The sequence below is a fragment of the Schistocerca nitens genome, chromosome 9 (genome assembly GCF_023898315.1).
Source record: "Schistocerca nitens isolate TAMUIC-IGC-003100 chromosome 9, iqSchNite1.1, whole genome shotgun sequence".
Lineage (NCBI taxonomy): Eukaryota > Metazoa > Arthropoda > Insecta > Orthoptera > Acrididae > Schistocerca > Schistocerca nitens.
Window position 1 is genome coordinate 51,177,295 of NC_064622.1, and position 6,580 is coordinate 51,183,874.

The window sequence follows — 6,580 nt, forward strand, 5'->3', positions numbered from 1 at the left end:
AGGTTAGTTAGGTTTGATTAGTCCTAAGTTCTAGGCGACTGATGACCTCAGAATTTAAGTCGCATAGTGCTCAGAGCCATTTGAACAATTTTTTTTTCTTTCCATATACTAAAAATATGGTTCGGAGTGTTATTCTGCCTGATTATACCATTCAAGTAGCAGTTACGGTCAATATGGCCACAAAATATCTGTCATTTTTATGTAATTAAAGTGGCAAAATCATTAATATCAAGATCTGGTCACGCTCTGTTATTGGCTGAAGCTCTGGTGAAGTCACAGACTAGGAGTAAGGCGAAACATTACATGTTTTATAGGACTGTTTGCCGAAGTTACGAGGTTTCTTTGTCTCTTCCTCACCATTGCAAAGTCTATTTTCAACTTTCGTTTTCTGTCTTCATGTTTGTTCAGGTACAAAACTTTGTTTCATAGCTCTTGAACTAAGTATTAGTAACGATTACACTGTGTGCCGTGCAACGTTCGGCGACGATTCCAACCCGCGTCCGGCCATGCTGATTTAGGTTTCCCGTGATTTCCCTAAATCGCATCAGGCAAATGCCAGGATGCTTCCTTTGAAAGGACAGGACCGACTTCTTTCCCCATCCTTCCCTAATCCGATGGAACTTACGACGTGGCTGTTTGCTCCCCTCCCCCGAATCACCCAACCAACGATCCGTCAGGCGGCTTCCCCTTTTTTCCTTTCCCACACCATGAACAATATACCTGGTTTAAGGTAGTGGATACAGATTTCGTGTTTCTTCTGTAGTATGTATAATGATCACCATTCGGGATCCATATAATCCCCCGGTATTATAGAAGAACCTGAAGATAACGTAGTGTAACACTGAAATCGTCTGGAATAAAAGCCAGACCTATAAACAGAGCTGTAAGTGTCAATTCAACCACAGAGAGATTTTCTCAAGTTCCTTAGCTGACCCACCAGATTAAGTTATATTGTAACAAACTTCATTATATTCGGTACTCCTACGAAATTTAAAACACAATTTAAAAATTACTGCAGGACTCAAAAGACTGCCGTGGATGGCGTACGCTAAACGCTTCAACCTCTGTGGCGATCCCTGCCATAATTATAGTTACATTTCGAGCTGATGTGGAATACGGCTAATTAGTGAAATAACCTAATTAGGCACACGTAATGAATAAACTCACAAACACAAGCGGAAGCTCGCGCTAGTTCATATCAAAACAAGTTAAGATATAGCTTTTGAGTCTGAGGTTTCACTATGTACCAATTAGTTAATAAAATTTTTAGTCCAATTAGCGTAATAATAAGCAAACAGTACATGACGTCTCTCTGCGCACACCATTGGAGCGAGAGTGGAAACCATACAGAACGGTTACCGTTTATATATATTAAATTTTAATACTAGAACAGAACAATACAATAGAATATGTGATTCATATGGTCAGAAATATATCCATCCTTATTAGTCGTAAATATGAGATTCAAACTTGTGAAGGTCTGAGAATGACGAGAGTTTTCAGGTGCTAAAGAGCAATGTAGCATATCTTATAAAGCGCCAGCTTTCAGGCATTTTATATCTCCTGATATTTATTTACAACATGAAACTTTCGCCTTAGACGATCCAAACCATTTTGGAAGGCTTTACCAACGATGATCAATATGAAAATAGCAAATTCTATCAAAAACTTTAATTCAGTCTTGCAAACAGTCTTGAGTATCCTAGAAAATTTGCAGGGAAATATAGCAAAGCCACAAGACTGGCAGCAGTGAAAGTAGCTTCCCTAGGACATATTCTGCAGGTGACAAGCAGACGTCAGTAGCTTTTGAGGTGTGACAGAACCAGAAATATGGATACAATTTCAAATTTCTTTCGAAACATCTATATTCGTTTATGAATTGCATACAGCATCAGTGACACTGAAGCTTGCCACTATTCACGTACAGAACGCCTAGACTTTACGTTATTGAAGTTGATTTCAAGAAAAGAACACCATAAAACAGATGACTAATCGAACGTCGAATAACGTGCTTCAATTTTTTATCGGTCGAGATAGTAGATGACTACATCACGATCATGTACATCCTACAGGTCCCATTCACAGTGGTGACGGTAACAATATACACTCCTGGAAATTGAAATAAGAACACCGTGAATTCATCGTCCCAGGAAGGGGAAACTTTATTGACACATTCCTGGGGTCAGATACATCACATGATCACACTGACAGAACCACAGGCACATAGACACAGGCAACAGAGCATGCACAATGTCGGCACTAGTACAGTGTATATCCACCTTTCGCAGCAATGCAGGCTGCTATTCTCCCATGGAGACGATCGTAGAGATACTGGATGTAGTCCTGTGGAACGGCTTGCCATGCCATTTCCACCTGGCGCCTCAGTTGGACCAGCGTTCGTGCTGGACGTGCAGACCACGTGAGACGACGCTTCATCCAGTCCCAAACATGCTCAATGGGGGACAGATCCGGAGATCTTGCTGGCCAGGGTAGTTGACTTACACCTTCTAGAGCACTTTGGGTGGCACGGGATACATGCGGACGTGCATTGTCCTGTTGGAACAGCAAGTTCCCTTGCCGGTCTAGGAATGGTAGAACGATGGGTTCGATGACGGTTTGGATGTACCGTGCACTATTCAGTGTCCCCTCGACGATCACCAGTGGTGCACGGCCAGTGTAGGAGATCGCTCCCCACACCATGATGCTGGGTGTTGGCCCTGTGTGCCTCGGTCGTATGTAGTCCTGATTGTGGCGCTCACCTGCACGGCGCCAAACACGCATACGACCATCATTGGCACCAAGGCAGAAGCGACTCTCATCGCTGAAGACGACACGTCTCCATTCGTCCCTCCATTCACGCCTGTCGCGACACCACTGGAGGCGGGCTGCACGATGTTGGGGCGTGAGCGGAAGACGGCCTAACGGTGTGCGGGACCGTAGCCCAGCTTCATAGAGACGGTTGCGAATGGTCCTCGCCGATACCCCAGGAACAACAGTGTCCCTAATTTGCTGGGAAGTGGCGGTGCGGTCCCCTACGGCACTGCGTAGGATCCTACGGTCTTGGCGTGCATCCGTGCGTCGCTGCGGTCCGGTCCCAGGTCGACGGGCACGTGCACCTTCCGCCGACCACTGGCGACAACATCGATGTACTGTGGAGACCTCACGCCCCACGTGTTGAGCAATTCGGCGGTACCTCCACCCGGCCTCCCGCATGCCCACTATACGCCCTCGCTCAAAGTCCGTCAACTGCACATATGGTTCACGTCCACGCTGTCGCGGCATGCTACCAGTGTTAAAGACTGCGATGGAGCTCCGTATGCCACGGCAAACTGGCTGACACTGACGGCGGCGGTGCACAAATGCTGCGCAGCTAGCGCCATTCGACGGCCAACACCGCGGTTCCTGGTGTGTCCGCTGTGCCGTGCGTGTGATCATTGCTTGTACAGCCCTCTCGCAGTGTCCGGAGCAAGTATGGTGGGTCTGACACACCGGTGTCAATGTGTTCTTTTTTCCATTTCCAGGAGTGTATTTCCAGAATATTGGTGATTATTGTACGGGTGTACAATTGAGATAGGAGAAATAGACGGCCCTGAATTTCTGCTGAAGTTGCAAAGAAATCTGTGTCTATCTTTTTATTCTTGTTAAAGTGAGAGGATTTGCTTTCATAACTAGGCAGGCACGTTTTGATAAAATAAATGATAATCACATGTAGTACGCCAACACGCAGGAAAGGAAATAGCAGTAATCCGCTGAATTACAGACCCCTATCACTAAAGTAAATTTGCAGTAGGATTTTTGGAAGATATACTGTTTCCGAACACATTAAGTACCTTGAAGAAAAAGTTTTATTGACAAAATAATAAGTGTTATCGACAGGAGATGTCAAATTGATTCCATATTTCCAGAACGCTTTTGACACCGTTGCTCACAAGCAATATCTAATGGAATTTTGTTGCTATGGAGTATCACCTCAGTTGTGCTATCAGGTTCGTGAGTTACTGTCAGAAAACTCACAGTTCGTAGTAACTGACCGAAAATCATCCAGTGCAACGTAAGTACTATTTGTCGTTTACCAAGGAAGTCTATAGTCCCCTTGTTGTTCCTAATCTACATAAACAACATAGGACACAATCTGAGCAGCCCTCAGCCGGCCGCGGTGGTCTCGCGGTTCTAGGCGCGCAGTCCGGAACCGTGCGACTGCTACGGTCGCAGGTTCGAATCCTGCCTCGGGCATGGATGTGTGTGATGTCCTTAGGTTAGTTAGGTTTAAGTAGTTCTAAGTTCTAGGGGACTGATGACCACAGCAGTTGAGTCCCATAGTGCTCAGAGCCATTTGAACCATTTTTTGAGCAGCCCTGTAAAATGATTTGCAGGTCATGCTTTCATTTGTCGTCTTGTAAAGTCATCAGACGATCAAGACTAGTTGCAAAATGAATGTTTTTTTTTAATTATTGCAACCAGCCGCCTTTGGTTTTGTTCCTGAATTTTTATTATCTCATTGCCGGTTTCGAATCGCCTAGCGATTCATCATAAGATGGCACATTTTTATTGATTGACTGCAGCAGTGTGGGAGTCATGTAACTGTGGCAAGATGTACAAACGAGACATGTAAGCACTGAGTGTGGCGAGAATCGTCCACATTATGAGATCGATTCTGTTAGGTTATTTGCAGTTATTAGTATCGCTTTCTTGGTTGCTGGTGCACACAGTATTCTGGGAAACATAATAAATGTTCTTCAGTGACGTTAATGTTACTGCTCTTCACACACCAAGTCATAGCTAACACGTTACACATGCTGTACATAACGTAAGTTAGCCAAGGAGTATAGCTAAAGTTATGTCAAAGAATACTGTGTGCAAGAACGTATCTCCAGGACCACACATATGGACTAATATGGACTAACAACCCTAGAAATCCCCACTGAAGAAGCTTCATAAGTAAAAGAAGCGAAACGTATACGCCAGGAAAGGACATTCTTTTCATTTGGTTGCATAGATAGAACACATCTCCATGAATTTTGCAGCAACTAAGGAACGACGGAAACCGAAAAAAATTAATAAATATGTACCATCTGATGAGGAATCGCTAAGTGGTTTGAAACTTATAGTGGGATAATAGAAACTGAAGGATGAAACAAAAGGCTGCTCGTAATGAATAAATGTCTTAATTGCACAATGATGTAGGCAAGGCATCTGTCAGGCGACAAAAGTACCAATTGACTCTAAATTATGAAAAGTGTGGAATCACTGAAAGGAAATCCGCTAAAGTTCGGTTATACTATTGATCACACAAATATAAGGGATGCAAATTGAACTAATTACTTAGTGATTACAGTTGTGATTAACATAAATTGGAAGGAGCACACAGATAATGTTATGGGAGAAGCAAACCAAAGGCTACGATTTATTGGCAAAACGCTTAGAAAGTGCAACAAATCTAGTAAAGAGACTGCTTACACCTTGCTTGTCCGCCCTCTTCTAGAGTACTGCTGTGCGGTATGCGATCCGCATCAGATGTAACTGACGGAGAACACAGGAAAAATTCAAAGAAGAGTAGCTCATTTTGAGTTATGGTGAAGTAGTAGAGAGAGTGCTACGGACATGATACGCGAATTGGAATGGCAATCATTAACACAAAGGTGCGTTTCGTTGCTGCAGGAACATATTGTGAAATTTCAGTCAACACATTTCTCTCCCCACATGAAAATAATCTGTCGGCCCCAACTACATTGAGATAATCATGGTAAAATAAGATAAATCAGAGCTCGTATAAAAAATGTAAGTGCTAGTGCTTCCAGCGCGCCGAGAGAAACCGCTTGAAGGTGGCTGGATGAAACTTCTGTGAGGAACTTAATATAGATTTCCAGGGAAATAACGTAGATGTGAATGCAGTTATAGTATGGTAATAACGGAGAAAAATGAAGGCTCTATTTTAATAACCAAGCCACGGAACTACGCGCATGCTTATACACTGACTGGAAGAAAATCACAACACCGAGAAGGAGTCGTGCAACATAAACGAAAATTGGTACGTGTGCTCCAATACCTGAAACATGGTGTCTTTTCAAAATTCGCGCCAGTAGCGTCTCTGTGAGGAAGCAAATGAGGTTTGCTTTAAACAGGTACTGTAAAAGTCGTGACCGTTAGTTACCTTTGGGCGCATTGGAAGGCAGGGTGGAGGTCTGTTGCGTTTTCTCATGAAAGCTGGTTGTGCCTGGGTGCCAGTGATGGGCGTATGCTGTGCCGGACGGGGCCAGTGCAGGGTCTGCAACCTACCTGTCTTCTTGCTAAACGCACTGTACATGTACCTGCAGTTATGATATGGGATACGATTTTGTATGAGAGAAGGAACACTCTCGTGGCTATATCACGCACCTTGACCGCAAATCTGTTACTCAGTCTGGTAATTCCACCTCTTGTGCTGCCGTTCGTGGACAGCATTAAAGAGTTTGTTTTCCAGCAGGGTATCGCTCTCCTAATTGTTGTAACGTAACATGCTATAGAGAGTGTCGAGATGTTGCTTTGACCTGCTCGATCGCCAGGCCTGTCTCGAATCGAGCACATACGGGGCAACAACGGA